Genomic DNA, 23,636 nt, shown 5'->3' with positions numbered 1-23,636 from the left:
ATGAGGTCTCCCCTCATTCTTCTAAACTCCAAGGAATACAGTCCAAGAGCGGACAAATGTTCCTCATATGTTAACCCTCTCATTCCCGGAATCATTCTAGTGAATCTTCTCTGTACCCTATCCAACATCAGCACATCCTTTCCTAAATAAGGAGACCAAAACTGCCCACAGTACTCCAAGAGAGGTCTCACCAGCGCCTTATAGAGCCTCAACATCACATCCCTGCTCCTCTACTCTATTCCTCTAGAAATGAATGCCAACATTGCATTCGCCTTCTTCACCACCGACTCAACCTGGAGGTTAAACTTAAGGGTATCCTGCATGAGGACTCCCAAGTCCCGTTGCATCTCAGAACTTTGAATTCTTTCCCCACTTAAATAATAGTCTGCCCGTTTATTTCTTCTGCCAAAATGCATAACCATACACTTTCCAACATTGTATTTCATTTGCCACTTCTTCGCCCATTCTTCCAATCTATCCAAGTCTCTCTGCAGACTCTCCGTTTCCTCAGCACTACCGGCCCCTCCACCTATCTTCGTATCGTCAGCAAACTTAGCCACAAAGCCATCTATTCCATAATCCAAATCGTTGATGTACAATGTAAAAAGAAGCGGCCCCAACACGGACGCCTGTGGAACACCACTGGTAACCAGCAGCCAACCAGAATAGGATCCCTTTATTCCCACTCTCTGTTTCCTGCCAATCCACGTATGTAACTTTCCCATAATTCCATGGGCTCTTATCTTGTTAAGCAGTGTGGCACCTTGTCAAAGGCCTTCTGAAAATCCAAATATACAACATCCACTGCATCTCCCTTGTTTAGCCTACTTGTAATTTCCTCAAAAAATTGTAATAGGTTTGTCAGGCAGGATTCTCCTTTAAGGAATCCATGCTGAGTTCTGCCTATCTTGTCATATGCCTCCAGGTACTCTGTAACCTCATCCTTGACAATTGACTCCAACAACTTCCCAACCACCGATGTCAAGCTAATAGGTCTATAATTTCCTTTTTGCTTCCTTGCCCCCTTCATAAATAGCGGAGTGACATTTGCAATCTTCCAGTCTTCCGGAACCATGCCAGAATCTATCGATTTTTGAAAGATCATCGCTAATGCCTCCGCGATCTCCACAGCTACTTCCGTCAGAATATGAGGGTGCATTCAATCTGGTCCGGGAGATTTATCTAATTTTAGACTATTCAGCTTCGTAAGTACTTTCCCTGTCGTAATTGTAACTGCGCACACTTCTCTTCCCTGCCACCCTTGAGTGTCTGGTATACTGCTGATATCTTCCTCAGTGAAGACTGATGCAAAATACTCATTCAGTTCATCCGCCATCTCCTTATCTCCCATTACAATTTCTCCAGCATCATTTTTTATCAGTCCTATATCTACTCTCACCTTTCTTTTACTCTTTATATACTTGAAAAAGCTTTTAGTATCCTCTTTGATATTATTTGCTAGCTTCCTTTCATAGTTAATCTTTTCCCTCTTAATGACCTCCTTAGTTTCCTTTTGTAAGCTTTTATAAACTTCCCAATCCTCTGTCTTCCCACTGATTTTTGCTTCCTTGTATGCCCTCTCCTTTGTTTTAACTTTGACTTTGACTTCTCTTGTCAACCACGGTTGCATCCTTTTTCCATTCGAAAATTTCTTCTTTTTTGAAATATACCTGTCTTGCACCTTCCTCACTTCTCGCATAAACTCCAGCCACTGCTGCTCTGCCGTCTTTCCCGTCAGTGTCTCTTTCCAGTCAACTTTGGCCAGTTCCTCTCTCATGCCACTGTAATTTCCTTTACTCCACTGAAACACGGACACATCAGATTTCGGCTTCTCTTTTTCTAATTTCACAGTGAACTCAATCATGTTATGATCACTGCCTCCTAAGGGTTCCTTCACCTCAATCTCTCCAATCACCTCCGGTTCATTACACAATACCCAATCCAGTACAGCCGATCCCCTAGTGGGCTCAACAACAAGCTGTTCTAAAAAGCCATCTCGCAGACATTCTACAAATTCTCTCTCTTGAGATCCAGTGCCACCCTGATTTTCCCAATCCACTTGCATGTTAAAATCCCCCAGAATTATCATAACACTGCCTTTCTGACAAGTCTTTTCTATTTCCAGTTGTAATTTGTAGTCCACATCCCTGCAGCTGTTTGGAGGCCTATAAATAACTGCCATCAGGGTCCTTTTACCCTTGTGATTTCTTAGCTCAACCCATAAAGATTCTGCACCTTCCGATTCTATATCACCTCTTTCTAATGATTTAATATCATTTCTTACCAATAAAGCCATGCCTCCCCCTCTGCCTACCTTCCTATCCTTCCGATACACCGTGTATCCTTGGATGTTCAGCTCCCAGAGACATGTATCCTTTAGGCACGTCTCAGTGATGGCCACAATACCATACCTGCCAATCTGTAGCTGTACGACAAGATCATCCACCTTATTCCTTATGCGGTGTGCATTTAAGTATAACACCTTAAGACCAGTATTTGATACTTTTCGCTTTGATTTCACAGCAACTTTATTGCATTGCAACTCATCCCAATGGCTACAAATTTGCCCCATCACCTGCCTGTCTTTCCTGACATCTTTACTGCTCACTATCTTAGATTTATTTCTGTTTTCCCCTTCCTCCGCTCTATCATTCCGGTTCCCATCCCCCTGCCAAATTACTTTAAACCCTCCCTATCAGCTCTATTAAACTTACGTGCCAGGATATTGGTCCCCTTCGGGTTCAGGTGTAACCCGTCCATTTTGAACAGGTCATGCTTCCCCCAGAAGAGATCCCAATTATCCAAGAATCTGAAGCCCTGCCCCCTGCACCAGTCTCTCAGCCACGCATTCATCTGCCTGATCCTACTACTCTTGCCCTCACTAGCACGTGGCACAGGTAGAAATCCTGAGATTACTACCCTGGAGGTCCTGCTTCTCAGCTTCCTTCCTAACTCCCAGAAATCTCTCTTCAGGACCTCCTCCTTTGTGCTATCTATGTCATTGGTACCAACATGTACCAAGACAACTGGCTGCTCACCCTCCCCCTTCAGAATATTCTGGACCCGATCCGAGACATCCTGTACCCTGGCACCTGGGAGGCAACACACCATGTGCGTGTCTCTATCAGGATCACAGAATCTCCTGTCCGTTCCCTTGACTATGGAATCCCCTATGACTACGGCATTCCTCTTCTCCCTCCTTCCCTCCCGCACAACAGCGCCAGGCTCAGTGCCAGAGACCCGGTCACCGTGGGCGTCCCCTGTCAGGTCATCCACCTCAACTGAATCTAGATCAAGATATTTGTTGCTGAGGGGGACAGGCACAGGTGTGCTCTCCACTATCCGGGCATTCCCCTTCCCTCTCTTGACAGTGACCCAATTTTCTGACCCCTGTAGCCTAGGGATGACTACCTCCCTGTAGCTCCTGTCTAACACCTCTTCACTTTCCCTGATAAGCAGTAGGTCATCAAGCTGCAGCTCCAGATCCCTAACACGGTCTCTGAGGAGCTGCATCTCAGTGAACCTGGCGCAGATGTGGCCATCAGGGAGGCTGGAGGTCTCCTAGGATTCCCACATCTGACACCCTGAACAAAGCACTAACCCTGCAGGCATGCTATCTAATTCTACAGGAATGAAACAGGAAAAATAAGTCTACTCACCCACTTACCTCGCCAAACATACAAACTTTTTAAACCGTTATCTCGTACCGTTAGCTGTGAGAGCCCTGCTGTTCCTGTCTGTCTGAGCGGATTCGCGAGGGGGGAGAGAAAAAAGAGTTGGTGCTTCGCTCTCGCCTCTTCCTGTTTACCGTCAAAGCCCGTTGAAGCTAAAGCCCTACACTCTGCTACTGCTCACTCCGCTGCCCGCTCCGACAGCTGCCCGCTGTACAGGGTGGCCTCGTTTTTAAACTCTCTGCGCTCTCCTGTTACGACATGCGCCTGCGCAGTCTCGTCCTTTTTGCACTGGAAGAAGTTCTTAAAAAAAGCTGCCTTCCTTCAGAATTTAGCACCCATGCCGCTCTGTATTCCCGATCCAAATGAAAGCCGTTGGAAGCAGCCTTCCTTTTTAAACTCTCCACGCTGTCCTGTTATGTCATGCGCCTGCGCAGTCTCGTCCTTCTTGTACTCGAAGAAATTTTTTTAAAAACTGCCTTGCTTCAGAATTCAGCTCCCATGCCGCTCTGTAGTCCCGATCCAAAAAACATTCAGATAAACATTCAGAGTAGTAACATCCAGATCTGAACAAGGCTTCACCATATTCTCTTCTTCAGAACGCCCATGCTGCAATGTCAGCTTGGAGCCTAAGAACTGACTGAGCAGATTCTTCTAGTGGCTTGCAGGAGAAAAGGTCTGGATTCAATGTAAGTAATTTTCATGAAATTATGAACATCTCCAGTTTGGCTGCAATGAACAATGGCATTAATTGATTGAATCTGACTGTTCCTGAGGAAATCTGCTGTTAACTAAAGAAGTATTTGACAATTATTTCATAGGAAAGCCGGGTATGAGAGCCTTATGAAGTTCTTTCTGGGATCAAGCTCAACCCCATGCCTGGCAAAGTGTACCCTTTGAGGAAGCCTAGCCTTGGGCTCCTGCAACTGAGGCTGTGGATTTGGTTTTCTCTTACCCTGTTTATTCATTTCCATAGATGCTGCCTGACCTGCTGAGTTCCTCCAGCATTTTGAATGTATTGCTTTGGATTTCCAGCATCTGCAGAATCTCTTGTGTTTGCAGTTTAATCTAATAGCTACATGAGTGTATTTTATGAGTGCCTACATATCAAGGAAGTTTCAAATGGCATAAAATCCCTAAACACCCTATCTACCTTCTGTACTGGGATGAAAATGGAGTAGATGAACTCTCCATTTCTGGAATGGAGAGTAAAAGAAACCTCCTAATGTAACAGAGAATAGGAAGAGAATTGATGCTGAGGCCTGAAATCTGAGTAATGGCGACCTTGATTTCAACCACAAGAAACTTTGAACCTTGTGTGCCAACTTGCACTTGAGTTTCAGTGGACATCAGACATTACATTAGGGACATTTAAGAAACTCTTAGATAGGAACATGGATGCCTGCAAGAAAATGAATCCCAGGCTAAAATATGGTGATGTATACATGTACTTTGATAATACATTTATATTGAACTTTGAAATTTGGATGTTAAAAAAATGGAGGGCTATGAAGGAGGGGAGGGTTAGATTGATCTTAGAGTAGCTTAAAATTTGACACAACATAGTGGGCCAAAGGGCTTGTACTGTGCTCTAATGTTCTATGCATATCATGGAGGTGTAATCTGTGTGGACTTTGCTCATCTGAGAAGCCCAAAGGGTGTGTGTAGCTCTCTACAAGCCCTGAATGGATAAGGCCTTGGTAATGATCCTTTCCAATCCCCCTTTCAAGAGGGCCCTGTGGGTGTTGTGCAGCCTCTGAGGCCTGTGGTACACTCCATGCCATGCCTCAGGAGGAGCGACAGATATGGGCAAAGTGACCACCAGAAATCACTTTTGCTTTTGGAAATGAGTTGGAAGATATCGGAAGACTCAGTTTCCAAAGTGAGCAGTGTGCAAAGAAGGCAGACAGACTGCATAACAGTTAAGCTATGGAAGTGGAATTAGTGCAGGGTTTCCCAGCCGTTTTTGTGTCTTGGAGCCTTATCATTAACAGAGGGATGGTGGACCCCAGTTTAGGACCCCCTGAATTAGTGTGATGTCCCTTTAGATAATATTAGGTGTAGAAGATGATGAGGGGCATTGATCGTGCGGATCGCCAGTGGCTTTTTCCCAGGGCTGAAATAGCTAACACAAGGGGACATAGTTTTAAGGTGCTTTGTAATAGGGGATGCCAGGGGTAAGTTTTTCCACACACAGAGTGATGGGTGCTTGGAATGCACTGGCAACAGTGGTGGTGGAAGTGGATACAATAGGGTCTTTTAACAGCCTCTTAGATAGGTACATGGAGCTTAGAAAAATAGAGGGCTATATGCTAGGGAAATTCTAGGCAATCTATAAGGCAGGTTACGTGGTCAGCACAACATTGTGGACCGAAGGGCCTGTAATATAATGTAAATTTCTATGTTCTGTGTCCTAATATTGCCACACAGCAGTCAGCATTCAAGAAAGTTGGTTGTTCTGTGAGCTATCAACACCGTTCAGACCAATGTCATTGAAAATCTTACTGATAACGGATTTAGGATATTAACTACTGTTGATATCATCTGAGCTCATTTCATACAAGAAGGCGTGTCAACAAATATGAAAATCCTGCAGAAAGCAATGGTTATTTTATGAACAGCCACTAAAACATCAATTAATGTGCCAAAAATACTCTATGTAAATCATGTAAATTAAGTTTTATTCATCATTGGCTGTAAATGAAGTAATGTCATCCTCATAAACTACAAAGCCAATTATTCTTGTATCTCAAGTGGAGTTACTGCTCACTAATCAGTGTGAATAAAGTTGTTCATAAAATGCTTCACTCCAGGTTAGCAAGATGTTGTCATGCGTATGATTTAAACTGGAGCAAAAGAGCTTGTAAACATTTATAAAAAGGAACCCTCATAAACAAAAGTACGTTTGTAGATTGATTAACATGATAGTGAAACAGGAATCTTCCTTCCTCAGATACAGCTCTCTAGATGTACTTCACATAGAAGTGTTATGGCTGTCAAAAGAGGTTATTATCTCACTTATGTGAATTGGGTTCAAATCTGTGTTCACCTCTGTCTTAAAATGCAAATATAGCTTGCTGTGCACGCTTCGTCTATATTCTAATTACTTTTAAATACCAGCAGCTATCACTGATTGCATAATTCATTACTAGAAGTATAAACACCCTGAAGTCCAGAAGTCAAGTTTAAATGAGGGGTGACAAGGGGAGCCAGGTGCAAGTATTTTACTCAATGAAAAGATTCAGTTAACCTTGAAACAATAAATTTGTGATCATTTGGAGTTTATTTCTACTGTGCAAGCAAACTAGAAACTGGTGTGTCCAATTACCATAACCATTTTAATATACTGTAATTAAAATTTGCAAAGGTCAATTTTATTTTTTAATGCAAAGGACATGATTGAAAATGGATATTCAGATATCCCAATTTACAGCTATTGAGAAATGGAAGATAATGGATCAACAGAGTGATGGACAGACAGGCTGTAGGTGTTCATTGTTGAAGGAGAATGTATCTAATTTGTTAAATAGAGTTGTTGAGTTATAGAGAAGTACAGCACAGAAACAGGTCCTTTAGCCCATCTAGTACATGCTGAACCATTTAAACTGCCTACTCCCATCGATCTGCACCGGGACCACAGCCCTCCACAACCCCTACCAACCATGTACTTATCCAAACTTCTCTTAAGCATTGAAATCAAGCTCACATGCACCACTTGTGCTGGCAGATCATTCCACACTCTCATGACCCTCTGAGTGAGGACGTTTCCCCTCATTCCCCTTAAACTTTTCATCTTTTACCCTTAACCCATGACTTCTGGTTGTAGTCCCAAACAATGTCAGTGGAAAAAGCCTGTTTGCATTTACTTGATCTATATCCCTCATAATTTTGTATACCTCTATCAAATCTCTCCTCAATGTTCTATGTTTCAAGGAATAAAGTCCTAACCTATTTAGTCATTCCTTATAACTCAAGTCTTCCAGACCTGGAAAAATCGTAAACTTTCTCGGTATGCTTTCAAACTTATTTACATCTTTCATGAAAATTCATGAAAAGTTACCACAAATTGCTGATGAATTTTTATTGTGACTTGTAACCGCTTTGTGGTGTTGAAATCAAACCTCATTGGGAATTAGTAGCTGCTGTTTAAGTTTCTGGGCTAGTGATTTTTTAAAGTGGAATTTGGAGAAGGCTAGGAATGAAGATTGTTCGCAACAGGAGTGTGCTAGGGAGAAATGACCAAAGGAGAAGGTAGCAGCATAGTGGCTGAACCTCTGAAGACTACACATACTTAACAGATTTCAGAAGCAAAGGCTCATTGTCTGTGCCTCCTTGAGGGAGTAGTATATCTGAGATGGCTATGCCAGATGGGTGCTGATATCTGCATCTTATAACCATATAACAATTACAACACGGAAACAGGCCATCTTGGCCCTTCTAGTCCGTGCTGAACTCTTACTCTCACCTAGTCCCACCGACCTGCACTCAGCCCATAACCCTCCATTCCTTTCCTGTCCATATAGCTGTCCAATTTAACTTTAAATGACAACATCTAACCTGCCTCAACCACTTCTGCTGGAAGCTCGTTCCACACAGCTACCACACTCTGAATAAAGAAGTTCCCCCTCATGTTACCCCTAAACTTTTGCTCTTTAACTCTCAACTCATGTCTTCTTGTTTGAATCTCCCCCACTCTCAATGAAAAAAGCCTATCCACGTCAACTCTATCTATCCCCCTCATAATTTTAAATACTTCTATCAAGTCCCCCCTCAACCTTCTATGCTCCAAAGAATAAAGACCCAACTTGTTCAACCTTTCTCTGTAACTTAGGAGATGAAACCCAGGTAATATTCTAGTAAATCTTCTCTGTACTCTCTCAATTTTGTTGACATCTTTCCTATAATTCAGTGACCAGAACTGTGCACAATACTTCAAATTTAGCCTTACCAATGCCTTGTACAATTTCAACATTATATCCCAACTCCTATACTCAATGCTCTGATTTATAAAGGCCAGCATACCAAAAGCTTTCTTCACCACCCTATCCACATGAGATTCCACCTTCAGGGAACTATGCACCATTATTCCTAGATACCTCTGTTCTACTGCATTCTTCAATGCCCTACCATTTTCCATGTATGTCCTATTTTGATTAGCCTACCAAAATGTAGTACCTCACATTTATCAGCATTAAACTCCATCTGCCATCTTTCAGCCCACTCTTCTAACTGGCTTAAATCTCTCTGCAAGCTTTGAAAACCTACTTCATTATCCACAACTCCACTTATCTTAGTATCATCTGTATACTTACTAATCCAATTTACCACCCCATCATCCAGATCATTAACATATATGACAAACAACATTGGACCCAGGACAGATCCCTGAGTCACACCACTAGACACCGGCCTCCAATCTGACAAGCAGTTATCCACCACTACTCTCTGGCATCTCCCATCCAGCTACTGCTGAATCCATTTTACTACTTCGATATTAATACCTAACGATTGAACCTCCCTAACTAACCTTCCGTGTGGAACCTTGTCAAAGGCCTTACTGAAGTCCATATAGACAACATCCACCGCTTTACCCTCTTCCCTGAAGAAGGCTAGCTTCTCACTGACCTGGCAGTCATTAGTCAACAGTAGAAAACAAATCACCATCTATTATAATTCCTTTCTTCTATGCCACTACCAGAGACATAATGAGGGTTAGCCAGCTGTGTGCACCAATTGTCTTGGTCTATATTTTTAGTATCTACTAAATATAAGGAGCTGTTGTTCACCATTCAAAATAGGAGTATACAGCATGCAGTGATGAAGAAAACTTAAGTAGACTTCATTGACTTTGCAGGGATAGTCACAAAGATGTACAGGGTACTATGAGTGAGTGAAGAAAACAGCAGATGCTTTAAAAAAAGAGTTTCTACCTTCATTTCTCTGACCAGGTTGCTATCTACGTCTGCCCTACTACTACCTAGGATAGTGGCCAGACGTCCTACACAATTATTCCAAAATCCTGCGAGCTCAAGCCTTCCATCATTTGGACCTTTGTGAAGAAAATACCTGTGGACATCGTACAATTTTTGCTCCTTTCTACTTTGTTCCATTCAGTGATGGCACATACTAAGTGAAACATATTAAGGTTGGAGTTCATGCAACTGGCAAAATCTCTAACAATCTAGAAAAACGGAAATAATGAAGTTCGTTCATCCATTTCATCCTGTTCACCATCCATTCCTTTTGCATATGATTAATTTTTAATTAATTGATAAAAAGCTTAAGCATTTATAAAACAAATAGGAATGATCAATACTGCCTTTAACTTAAGCAAATGTTTGTATATAAATAGTATTTAATTCTTCTAGTTGTTATTAAATAATAAAATAAACTTTCAAGGACAGTGTCATATACACATTTTATCAAACTGAACATATTAATTCAATTGAATTACAACAAAATCTACCGGCTGTAAATACAGCTGCTTAATATGGATGGATGCTACCTTTTTATTCAATATCTGATTTAACTATTTCAAATCCTTTCTTCGCTTACATAAGATTTTAAGGTTATACACTGTCATTGGATTTCTTGTTCAATATTACTTTTCAATCCTTTGATTTTGCTTGGTCTGTTTAAGAACATAAGAATTAGGAGAAGGAGGATAGGATTAGATGGAAAAACTACAGACCTGGGCATCTGTCCTCTGCAACTGGATCCTCGACTTCCTAACTGGAAAACTACAATCTGTGTGGATTAGAAATACATCTCTGCCTCACTCACAATCAACGCTGGCGCACCTTCAGGATGTGTCCTTAGCCCACTGCTCTACTCTCTCTATATCCATGATTGTGTGGCTAGACATAGCTCAGATACCATCTATAAATTTGCTGATGGTACAACCATTGTTGGCAGAATCTCAGGTGGTGACGAGAGGGCATATAAGAGCGAGATATACCAGTCAGTTCAATGGTGGCGCAACAACGGACTTGCATTCAATGTCAGTAAAACCAAGTAGCTGATTGTGGACTTCAGAAAGGGTAAGATGAGGGAACACCCACCAGTCCTCATCGAGGGATCAGAAGTGGAGAGAGTGAGCAGTTTCAAGCTCCTGGGTGTTAATATCCCTGAGGACCTAACCTGATCCCAACACACCGAGGCAGTAGCAAAGAAGGCAAGATGGTGGCTATATTTCATTAGGAGTTTGATAAGATTTGATGTGTCACCTAAAACACTTGCAAATTCTTGCAAATGTACCTTGGAGAGCAGTCTGACTGGCTGCATCATCATCTGGTATGGGGGGCTGGTGCTGGTGGCTACTGCACAGGATTAAAGTGAGCTGCAGAGAGTTATTAAATTGGTTAGCTCCATCACAGACACTAGCCTCCACAGTATCCATGACATCTTCAAGGAGCGATGCCTCAAAAAGGCGGTGTCCATCATTAAGGACTCCCACCGCACAGGACATACTCTCTTCTCATTGTTACCTTCAGGAGGGAGGTACAGAAGCCTGTAGGCACACACTTAGCAATTCCTGAACAGCTTTTTCCCTCTGCTATATATATACAGTGGTATGCAAAAGTTTGGGCACCCCTGGTAAAAATTTCTGTTACTGTGAATAGCTGAGCGAGTAAACGATGACCTGATTTATACTTTATACTTTATTGTCGCCAAACAATCGATACTAGAATGTACAATCATCATAGCAATATTTGATTCTGTGCTTCCCACTCCCTGGATTACAAATCAATAGTAAATATTAAAAATTTAAATTATAAATCATAAATAGAAAATAGAAAAATAGAAAGTAAGGTAGTGCAAAAAAAACCGAGATACTGGTCCGGATATTTGGAGGGTGCGAAGGCATAAAGTTAAAGATGACACATTTCTTTAATATTTTAAGCAAGGTTGCTTTTTTATTTCCATCCGAAGCAAAAGTTTGGGCACCCTGCATGGTCATTACTTAGTAACACCCCCTTTGGCAAGTATCACAGCTTGGAAACGCTTTCTGGAACCAGCTAAGAGCCTTTCAATTCTTGTCTGGGGGATTTTTGCCCATTCTTCCTTGCAAAAGGCTTCTAGTTCTGTGAGATTCTTGGGCCATCTTGCATGCACTGCTCTTTTGAGGTTTATCCACAGATTCTCGATGATGTTTAGGTTGGGGGACTGTGAGGGTCATGGCAAAACCCTCAGCGCCTCTTGAGGTAGTCCATTGTGGATTTTGAGGTGTGTTTAGGATCATTATCCTGTTGTAGAAGCCATCCTCTTTTCACCTTCAGCTTTTTTACAGACGGTGTGATGTTTGCTTCCAGAATTTGCTGGTATTTAATTGAATTCATTCTTCCCTCTACCAGTGAAATATTCCCCGTGTTTCTAGCAATCCTATGAGCAGTTCTCTCAGAAAGTTTCTTGGTCTTCCAGACCTCAACTTGGCCCCCACCATTCCTGTTAACTGACATTTCTTAATTACATTACAAACTGAGGAATCGGGTACCTGAAAACACTTTTCTATCTTCTTATAGCCTTCTCTTGCTTTGTGGGCATCATTTATTTTAATTTTCAGAGTGCTTAGAGGAGCCCATGGCTGCTGATTGTTGGGACAAGGTTTCAGGAGTTAGGGTATTTATAAAGCTTTGAAATTTGCATCACCTGGCCTTTCCTAATGATGACTGTGAACAAGCCATAGTCCTAACAAGCTAATTAAGGTCTGAGACCTTGGTAAAAGTTATCTGAGAGCTCAAATCTCTTGGGGTGCCCAGACTTTTGTATGGTGCTCCTTTTTTTCCTCTAAAATTGTACAAAACAAAAATAATACACTAATTTTGCTTAAGTGTTGAAAAAAATGTTTAATCTTTAACTTTATGACTTTCGAAGATCAGCTCATCTTCTACTCACTTAACTAGTCACAGTAATAGAAATTTTGACCGGGGTGCCCAAACTTTTGCATGCCACTGTATATAATCTACATATACATATACGTACTAAGCATACAAAATTATGAGAAGTGTAGATGGGGTAAATGCAAGCAGGCTTTTTCCACTGAGGTTGAGTGGGACTCCAACCGGAGGTCATGAGTTAAGGGTGAAAGGCAAGGAGTTTATGGGGAACATGAGGGGGAAATTCATCACTCAGAGGGTTGTGGGAGTGTGGAATGAGCTGTTAGTACAAGTGGTCCATGTGAGCTTGATTTCAATGTTTAAGAAAAGTTTGGATAGGTAAGTGGATGGCAGGAGTTTTGAGGGCTTTGGTCCTGGTGCAGGTTGATGAGAATAGGCAGGTAGTTAAATGGCTTTAGCTTGGACTTGATGGGCCATCTTTCTGTTTCTCTCTCACGCTCTCATTCTATATAAACATATATATGTTCCATTTTGTGGAATATCTGAAGACCATTTCCCAAACTCTTTATCACACACTCAGTGACCACTATATTAAATATCTCCTGTACCTAATAAAGTGGCCACTGAGTGTATGTTCATGCCTGCTGTTGCATCTTGAAGTCCATCCACTTTAATGTTCGATGTGTTGTGTATTCAGTGATGCTCTTCTGCCCACCACTGTTGTAACGCAAAAATGAGTTATTTGAGTTACTGTCACCTTCCTGCCAGCTTGAACTATTCTGGCTATTCTCCTGTGACCTCTCTCATTAATGAGGTATTTTATTTTCACCCACAGAACTTCCGCTCACTAGATTTTTTTGTTGTTTACACAATTCTCTGTAAACTCTAGAAACTGTTGTGCATGGAAATCCCAGGAGGTCAACAGTTTCTGAGATATTCCAGCCATCACCTCTGGCACGAGCAATCATTGCACGGTCAAAGACACTTAGAATACATTTACTTCCCCACTCTGATGTTTGGTCTGAACAGCAACTGAACCCCTTGACCAGGTCTGCATGCTTCTATGCATTGAGCTGCTGCCACGTGATTGGCAGGTGTACAGGGTATACTTAATAAAATGGCCACTGATGTATAAATGATACAATGACTACCGGTGACTTCAGAAAAGCATCTTTTGTAACTATATTTCATGCCAGGCTTTGAACTCACAGAGAAGATATTTAGTTTTATATTCAGTGGTACAGTTCACCGTAAAATAATTATAATGTGTTTCTGTTTCACATGGTGCAAGAAAACATGAACCAAGAAAATGTCAGGACTACATCAAAAATCAAAATCCATGTTCAGTCTAACTTGTGATGGATTTCTTTCATCTTGTTTATTTTGTGGAAGCGCCCCCCCTATTTTACATTCTTACCAACAGGAAAGGTATTTCCAGAATATCTAACTCATTTCTACAGGTGTTCTGTTGAAATCATCTTGCCTGGTTGCACCCTGGTCTGGTATGGCAATTCAAATGTGTGCAGGAACATAATGAACTGCTTCGAGTGCTGGGCTCTGCACAATGCATCATGGGCATGACCTTCCCCACCATTAGTAGTATCTACAGGAGGTACAACATCTATCATCAAAGATCCCTAATATCTGGCCCATGCATCTGTTTGTATCTACCACATGCAGGATGTACAAATGCCTGAAGTCCCACACCATCAAATTCAAGAACATTTACCTCCCTTCAACCATTCAGTTCTTGAACCAATCGGCAAAGCCCTATCACTACAGTCTAGCAACACTGAACGCTGTGTCCACCTTGCATTAAACTGGACATCTTTTTTATTCTAATTGGGTTTTCTCGTAGGAACTTGGGTAGGATTTATGTTTAATTTATGTTTCTGTTGTGAATGCTGCTTACGTGATGCTGAATCTCAACATAGGCGAGACTAAAGACGGTGATTGTGGACTTCAGTAGGGCGCAGGATGACCACTCCCTACTGCATATCATTGGTTTCTCCGTATAGAGAGTCGAGAGCCCAGGTTTCTTGGTGTGCACTGTACCTACAATCTCACCTGGTCCCTCAGTCACTGCTTTAGTAAAGAGAGCACAGCAGTGACTCCACTTCCTGATGAGACTGAGGCAAGCGAGGCTTCCCCTCCCATTCTCATCACCATCGAGAGTATCCTGACCAGCAGCATCACTGTCCAGTATGGGAATTGCAAGACTCTGCAACAAATAGTGAGGACTGCTGAAAACATCACCCAGCATACATACATACACACCCTGTCTGAATACCCTGCCAAACCACCACCTGGCCATTCACCAATTCACAGACACACTGCCATTGTCACAATGGGGGTTCTGGGAACGGACCCAATTGCAAGACACAGACACTGAAGTACAAGGAACAGGACTTGACTAGAATATGGACGTGACAGGATTCAGGCAAGGAGCAGGGACAAGAACGCAGAGTTGGGCTAGAGAAAGCGGGACCAGGACTAGGAACCATGGACTAGGACACAAGGCTTGGACTCCGAGCCCGAGACTGGACGAAGACCCAGAACCTGGGTCTTGCCTCAGGCTCAGACCCCAGAACCAGGCAAGGACATGACATGGCTTGAGGCTGGGGTCTTGAGCTTGGCTTGGGATACTCGAGGCTTGGGGTCTTGGGTCTTGAGCTTGGCTTGGGATCCTCGAGGCTTGGGGTCTTGGGTCTTGACCTTGGCTTGGGATTCTTGAGGCTTGGGGTCTTGGGTCTTGAGCTTGGCTAGGGATCCTCAAGGCTTTGGTTCTTGGAGCTTGGGTTGGGATTCTCGAGGCTTGGGTTCTTGGAGCTTGAGCTTGGCTAGGGATCCTCAAGGCTTTGGTTCTTGGAGCTTGGCTTGGGATTCTCGAGGCTTGGGTTCTAGGAGCTTGGCTTGGGATCCTCGAGGTTTGGGTTCTTGGAGCTTGAGCTTGGCTTGGGATCCTCGAGGCTTGGGGTCTTGGGTCTTGAAATGCGGAGGCCGATAACTCAGAGACTGGAGCTGAGAGACAGACTGGGAACTGAACATCAACATAGAGCCGGGACTTGTCCTTCAACAAGCCAGGACTCAACTTCACCTCCACACCAAGGTGGGACAGGTCTCTCCGTCAGGTAACAGCAGAACAGCCAGACTTACCCAACAGAGGCAAGGACAAGACCAGACAGATCCCCCTGCAGGGCAACAGTAAAACAGCCTGGCTTACCCCACAGAGGCAAGGACAAGAAGAGACAAACACCAAAGAACAACAGACAGTTCCATCTCTGCTCCAGGGAAGCTCCGAGTTTCAGTTCAGCCAACAACCTCAGCTGGCTACAGAAACAGCCGGATCCCTACCTAGCTTGGAGTGTCTGGCAGCCACTCAGCTGGCCCAGGAAACAGCCAAATCCATACCACAAAGACCACTCTGATGAGTGGCAACAAGACTCCATGAAGCAGTGGTACTCTAACCAGAGCTAGAGATCACAAATGGTTTCACTAGCCTTCCATCAGCAAGTTGCTCTAAGGGGGACTGACAAACCCACAGCCCACACTCAATCCCAAGGCTACTTATATTGCAAGCCCAAAGATGGGAATCAGGTACCTATGATTAATTCAAACAAGGGACAGCTGGAAGACCTGGAGTCCTGAGTCTACAGACCGGACCGTGAACCGGAATGCGGACTTCATAGACCGGACCCTGACAACCATAGTTTTAAGGTGCTTGGAGATGGGTACCGAGGGGATGTCAGGGGTAAGTTCTTCACACAGAGAGTGATGGGTGCATGGAATGGGCTGCTGGTGGCGGTGGTGGAAAAGGTTACAATAGGGTCTCTAAGAGCCTCTTAGATAGGTACATGGAGCTTAAAAAAATAGAGGGCTATGTATTAGGGAAATTCTAGGCAGCTTCTAGATTAGATTACATGGACAGGACAACATTGTGGGCTGAAGGGCCTGTAATGTGCTGTAGATTTCTATGTTCTATGTCATCCTGCACTAGTCGCTTTTCACCTTCTTTTGCTGCTGTTTCACATGTTTATACAACTACTTTTATTTTATGATTGTGCTATTAACCTCATACCGTCTTACATAAACCTACACCTCACACATGATGTCAACCTGTCAATCTTCAGGCTATGGCACTCAGGGTCCTGTGCTAATGTGATTTTGTGATTCTATATGCTGTGTGTGTGACAGTGTTTTGCACTTTGGCCCCAGAAGAAAGATGTTTAATTGAGCTGTATACATGTGTATGATTGAATGGCAGTAAACTTGAACTCGACGTGCCTGTGATGCTGCTGCAAACAGGTTTTCATTGCACCATTTTGTGCATATGACAAGAAGCTCGATTTTGATTTTCACTTTGATGTGAGCTATATTACATAACCCTGCCTTCCTCAATGTGGCATTTTTAGTGTCACAGCAATATAAAAACATTGCCTACAAATTAGATTTCACCCAGTTTCGATGCACTTAATGAATTCCACATTTGCTGTAATACCCACTTAGGCCACCATAAAAAATGCAGCCCTGGTGAAATTTATCTTTAAAGAAATTTGTGTAGTTTGCACTCTCTTGCATTGATTAAACTGTTGCCTGGGCAATGGCTGATGACAAGAGTAGCAGGGCTTGTGGCTGCTGCAGTGTTCCAGCAATGACTTTTGGGAAGTGAGTCAATACATTGAGGTACACTTTACGTGGCAGCCATCAAGGTGAGGGATGGTGAAGGTGGGAAAAGGACAAGTGTTTGTATTGTGTAACACCATAGCCCTTCCTGATCCGCAATTGCAACCAAGCATGCATTCTGTGTATTATAACACCCAAGGCTTCTGTTATTTGCAGGATTGTAATATAGATAGCAATCAGGTACTGACCCCCTTTTTTTTTACAGGTGGCTGCAAGTTTGCTGGTATACAAAGCAAAGTCACAGCTGAAGCACAATAAGGCTAAGCATCAAAGTCCCAGTGCGGACACATTCACTCATACGCATTTGGTGATGGCGTGTTATTTTCTCCTTCTTGAACACAGTCAAATTATTGCACACTTTTGCAGTAATATTTGTCATTCATGTGGTAATGAGCATTTTGCACATCACTGTGTGCACAGGGAATACACTCACACAAAGGCGTGTCCTACCCAGGAAGACCAGGTCCCTTCTCCTGATAGGTTGCACTTCAAATGGAAATATGCAAAATCACATTTAAATATGCTAAAGCAGGCATGGGCAGCCCAATGGAATGTCAAATTCTGAAATAGATTTGAATCTACAGTTCTCAATTCAGTCACTTCGTAGTCAGATGTTTTACTCAATAGCAGAAAGTGTTCACATTGGGAATTGTATTCTGGATATCTAGTACTCTGTGGGGAAAAAATCTTCTCCCACTGAGTTTTAATCATTTAAAAAAATTCTTTCTTATACAATTATTATTCCAAAGGAAAACATCTCTATTTTCTGAACTGTGTTACTGAAAATAATATCACCTGTTTTAGCTACCCTCACTTCTAAATTGAAAACAAAATGCATTTCCCTGGGTTGTTTCATAATTCAGAGCTTTAAATCCTGTTACTTACTCTTGAACACTCAACAGTTATATTTGTAAATAAGGAGGCTCAAGACTGGTCTCATCAAAGATTTATGTATGGTTCAAAGCACCTCACTGTCCTAATTTCTACAGCAGTGCTTGTGAGTGAAAAAAAAAAGCCTATTCTGCAAGTGATAAAATTCTCCTCTTTATTTCAGACATGTCCTGCCCCTTGGTCTCTGGAATGAAGAGAACCACCACTGGGAGCACTCCACCATCTTTTGTTGTGAGGAAGATTGTAGCTGCACCAATGATCTGATATGGTGGGGGATCGAAAGATGAGGAGGGAACAATCTGGGTGTTTGTAACTGTTAGCCCCTGGTGAGGTAAGATTGGTTAACTTTGTAGATGCAGGTTTATCTCACAGTATTTCAGTATGGCTGGACATTGTTGGAAGGCTAATCAATATTTTTACCATTAGTAGAACAACAGTAGGAACTTCAAAAGTCTGCAGCTCAATTCGCTTGCAGGAAGACAAAATCACAAAAGATTCACATACAAGCCATAAAATGATGCTATGTGTGCTGCAGATCACATCTACCCTTGCACAGTAGTTAGTTATTGCCTGTTACAGCGCTGGCATTTAGGGCAGCAATGAAGGACCTCCATCTTTGTCTGTCCTTGGCCATCTTCTCTGTTGTGCCCCAGGTACGGTTCAGGGTCCTCATTTTTATCCCTATGGTATGGCCCCAAGTTGTCTTTGGTCTCCCATGTTTCGTCCGCCTTTCATGGGTCCCATGAAGTGCTGTCTTGATGATGGAGTTGGCTCTCTTCTCATCACGTGCCCAATCTATCTCCAACATTTCCTCATGATGATTGTGGCCACGTCCTCTTGGTTACATGGTTGGAGATATTTCTAAGCCAGAAAGTACAAAGGATCTTCTGGAGGCTTGTGGTGAGGAATGAGGACAGCTTGGCAAGGTCATTCTCTGTCATATGACAGCGTTCTAACTCGTACAAGAGTGTGGACAGAACACAGCTCTCACATAGCTTCACATGGATAAGGGAGTAATACAGCAGTTAGCTACTTCAGACTTCAACAAGGCTGCACTAATGGAACTCTGGAATTTAACAAAAACACTTGATTTAGGTTGGTTCCTTTTTGTCCCATAGGTCCCATACAGAATAACACTGAGCTAGTACAAAGAAAGCAGAAGACAGAATGTGGTGTTACAATGACAAAGTGCTATGCAGGTAGATGAATAAAGTGCAAGAGCCATGATGCGGTTGGCTGTGAGATAAAGAGTTCAAGAGTTCATCTTTAACGCTTGAGAGGGCAGTTCATTTAGGTGTGTTGGCAGTGGGATGGAATCTTTCCTGGAGCCTGGCAGTATACCCTTTCAAGCTTTTGTATCATCTGTAATGATTTGTAACTTCAAAATGAATCGAAAGAAAAACACAGGAGAGCTGGAGATAATTTGTGTACATTTTAGTTTCATTTCTGTACTTTAGTGAGGCGTGGATTTATGATGTGGTGGTGTAATGATGCACACATATTTCATGATGGTGTAATGACGTAAGCCATTCATGTACTTATAACCCGTAATGACTTATGTAAACAGCAAAGAATTCTAACCAAACAATATATCTTCAATATTTCTCAAATATTACCATAAGAACATAAAACCATAAGATATGGGAGCAGAATTAGGCCATTTGGCCCATCGAGTCTGCTTTGCCATTTCATCATGGCTGATCCTTAATCTCCTGCCTTCACTTCGTATCCCTACATGCCTTGACCAAACAAGAATCTATCAACCTCTGCATTAAATATTCTTAAAGACTCGGCCTCCTCAGCTGCCTGTGGCAACAAGTTCCACTGATTCACCAATCTCTAGCTAAAGAAATTCCTCCTCATCTCCGTTCTAAAAGGACGCCCATCTATTCTGAGGTTGTGTCGTCTGGTCCTGGACTATCCCACCCTAGGAAAAACTCTCTCCACATCCACTCTATCAAGTCCTTTCACCATCCGATAGGTTTCAATTAGGTCACCCCTCATTCTTCTGAATTCTAATGAATACAGGTCCAGAACCATCAAACATTCTTCATATGACTAGGTGTTCAATCTCAGAATCATTTTTGTGAACCTCATTTGAACCCTCTCCAGTGTCAGCACATCCTTTCTAAGATAAAGGGCCCAAAACTGCTCACAATACTCCAACTGAGGCCTCTTCCATGCTTTATAAAGTTTCAACACTTCATCCTGGCTTTTATATTCTAGTCTTCTGAAATAATACTGAAATGTTAAATACACATCTTCTACCTGACAGGAGTTAGGAAGAGAATGAGTAGGATAGGAGGGATTCTGATTACATTGGCTGCTCTTCCGGGACAGTGGGAAGTGTAGAGGGGGTCAGTGGAGGGGAGGCTGGTTTGTGTGAAAGATTGGGCTGCCTTCACAACCCTCTGCAATATCTTGTGGTCTTGGGGAAATCAGTTGCCATATCAAGTTGCAATGCATCTGGAAGGAATGCTTTCTGTGGTGCATCTATAAATCTATAAATCATGAGGAACTTGCCAGGTTTCCTTCGCATGCAGGAGCTTTTTGGCCAGAGTATTCATGTACTGTTGAGGGACCAGGACAAACTGTGGGTGATATTTAGTCCTAGGACTTGAATTTATCAGCCATCCCTACCTCAGCACCATTGGTATAGACAGGAACATGTACTTCATCATTTTTTTTGCTCCTTTATTTTGTTGACACTGAGGGAAAGGTTATTGTCTTGATTCCACATCACTCAGCTCTCTATCTCCTTCCCATACTCTGTCTCATTGTATGAGATTTTGCCCACTATGGTGGTAGCATCTGCAAACTTGTAAATGGAGCCGGAACAGAATTGGGCCATGCGGTTCTGAGTGTACAGGCAGTATGGTAAGGGTCTGAGGGTGTAGCCTTGTAGGGCACCAGTGTTGTAGGTAATTATAGAGGAAGTGTTGCCTACTTTTACTGATTTCAATCTATTTGTCTTTGAATCTTTGGTCAGCAAGTCAAGAATCCAGTTGCTGAGCCCTTGATTGAGGAGTTTGGAGATGAGCTGGTTTGGAATTATGGTTTTGAAGGCAGAGCTGTAGTCAGTAAAAAGAGAGTCTGATGTACTGCAGATTTCTTCGTTATCTAGGTGTTTCAGAGATGAGTATAGGGCCCAGGGAGATGGTGTCCAATTCCAATGTTGTCCTGTTTGGTAGTGGGTGAATTGCTGTGATCAAGATTGCATAAGTGGCTGGAGCTGATGTGTGCCATGTCCAGCCTCTCAAAACACTTCATGATGATGGATGTTAGAGCACCAGTGATAGTCAGTAAAGCATGTTACCTTATTTTTATTTAGCATTGAGATGATAGCAGGCTTTTAAATGCAAGTGGGAGCATCTGATTGGAGCTGGAAGAGGTTAAAAATGTCTGCAAATACAACTGCAAGCTGGTCTGTGAAGGATCTGAGGACATGGCCAGGTGGTCTGTCTGAGCCAGGTACTTTCTGTGGGTTCACTGTCAGGAAGGCTGATCACATGTACTGTATGTGGTGCTGACTGAGGATACAGGGTGCATCACAGGTTTTCAAAGAGGGTAGCGTCATTTCACTGACCTACCTGAAGTGAGTAGTAAATGCTTTGAGCTCAGCACAGAGGAAGGTGCAGTTGTCAACGATACCTCCCAGTTTTGTTTTGTAGCCCATTATGCCGTGCAGGCCTTGCCGCAGTTGACAGCTAGCTTGGACTCCTATTATCTCTTGGCATCCCTGATAGTTTTGCAAAGGTCGTACCTAGGTATTCTGTATAGGCTAATGTCACCCAGCTTGAATGCCGCAGACCAGGACCTCAGTAAGGAGCTGATCACTTGGCTCATCCATAGTTTCCAGTTGGGGACACTCAGTTTTACTTCTTTGACATGCAGTCTTCTTCACACTCATGGATGCAGTCTTTGTCATATTCATTTAGGTTGGCCACTGAATCCTTGAATATGAACCAGTCCATCAAATCAAATCATTTGTGTATGAGCTCATCTATTTCCTCAGACCAGCACTGTATAGCTTTCTGTAGTCGATCTGCACGTTTCCGTGTTTGTAAGCAGAGAAAAGGAGCACAGTGTGCTGATCTGACTTACCAAGGTGTGGGTGGTGTTCGGAGTGGTTGGCGCCTTTAGTGTTTGTGTAGCAATGGTTGAGGGTACTTGGGCTCCTATTGGGACAGAAGACATGTTGATAGTGGTTTGGTAGCACACTCTTGAAGTTAGTCTGAGACGTCAGCTATCAAAGGCGCCTTCTGTTTCACCCTCTGCGCACATTACTGCTTCTCCCTGCTTACAAACAGGAACTGGAAAGTGAGGATCTGGTATTGAAACTCATTCACAAAACGTAGCAAAACCGACTTGCCTTTAAATTTGAAACTGCTGTTGGGTGTTTGACTGAATGCAATTTCAGCTGTCGCTCGGTCTTTGTGGCTGAGGTGATTACCTGGATCCTCACTTCAGAACAGCTTCAGAGCTTTTACTGACAGGCATCTCATCACCATAAATCCACTGATGCTGATTCTCAGTGTAACAGGACCCTTGACCTGCTGATCATGCCTTCTGGCATTCGGTATACACTTTCATGTACTCAAAGTACTTTCTCCAGAGATCACTTTCCACACTAAATCCCCAGAATATACTACTAGAAATACAAAAATTCCTGTTAGCATGCAAACATTGTTTCAAGGTTTCAAGCAATTGCAGTTTTCTCATATTTCACAGCTGTTGGAATGCACCTGGAGGAGCGAGGTGTCTTAAGCCTGTGACCTGTGCCAGGCTTTCACCTTGACCTTCACTAGGTATGTGGTGCTAATCCAATGGAGCTCAGAGTTCTGAATGACAAATCTCCTTAAATCTTTTGTATCCTGCAGCCTTTCTTGTGTTGGCTGGTAGGATTATAATGGCTCATGTCCTGATAAGGTTCTCAGCCAAAAACAGTGACTTCATTTCCTTCTGTGGATGCTGCCTGGCTTGTTGAGCTCCTCCAGTGTTTTATGTGTGCTGCTCATTCCCCAAATGTATGCTTTAAGCTTCATTGAGCTAAAAAATGTTACCACAGATGATACAGCTAAGCATGTTTACACGGAAATGTGGAAAATGAGCCACTGATATCAATACTTCATGTAATATGTAAAAATTGCCAACCTTTCAATATCAGAAAGGTGTGGGCACGTTGCCAAGTGGTTAAGGCATTCGACTAGTGACCTGAAGGTCATGTGTTCGAGCCCCAGCCGAGGCAGCGTGTTGTGTCTTTGAGCAAAGCACTTAATCACACAGTGTTCTGCGACAACACTGGTGCCAAGCTGTATGGGTCCTAATGCCCTTCCCTTGGACAACATCGGTGTCATGGAGAAGGGAGACTTGCAGCATGGGCAACTGCCGGTCTTCCATACAACCTTGCCCAGGCCTGCAGAGTGAAGACTTTCCAGGCGCAGATCCATGGTCTCGCAAGATTAACGGATGCCTTTAATTTTAATATCAGAATCAGGTTTAATATCACCGGCATATGTTGTGAAATGTATTGTCTTTGCAGCAGCAGTACAGT

The 23,636-nt window shown here is 42.8% G+C and overlaps 1 long non-coding RNA gene across 2 annotated transcripts in view; it reads left to right on the top strand.

Moving 5' to 3' along the window:
• LOC134344901 (uncharacterized) overlaps positions 1 to 23,636 on the top strand; it is a 133,450-nt gene that overhangs the window by 8,700 nt on the left and 101,114 nt on the right. For both annotated transcript variants that reach the window (XR_010017558.1, XR_010017557.1), the window contains exon 2: positions 18,246 to 18,413. This is a non-coding gene — a long non-coding RNA (uncharacterized LOC134344901). The remainder of the gene's footprint in view (positions 1 to 18,245; positions 18,414 to 23,636) is intronic.

This window comes from Mobula hypostoma, chromosome 4, assembly GCF_963921235.1.
Source record: "Mobula hypostoma chromosome 4, sMobHyp1.1, whole genome shotgun sequence".
Classification (NCBI taxonomy): domain Eukaryota; kingdom Metazoa; phylum Chordata; class Chondrichthyes; order Myliobatiformes; family Myliobatidae; genus Mobula; species Mobula hypostoma.
The sequence above is the reverse complement of the archived record's forward strand: the minus strand, read 5'-3'. Positions and strand labels throughout refer to the sequence as shown.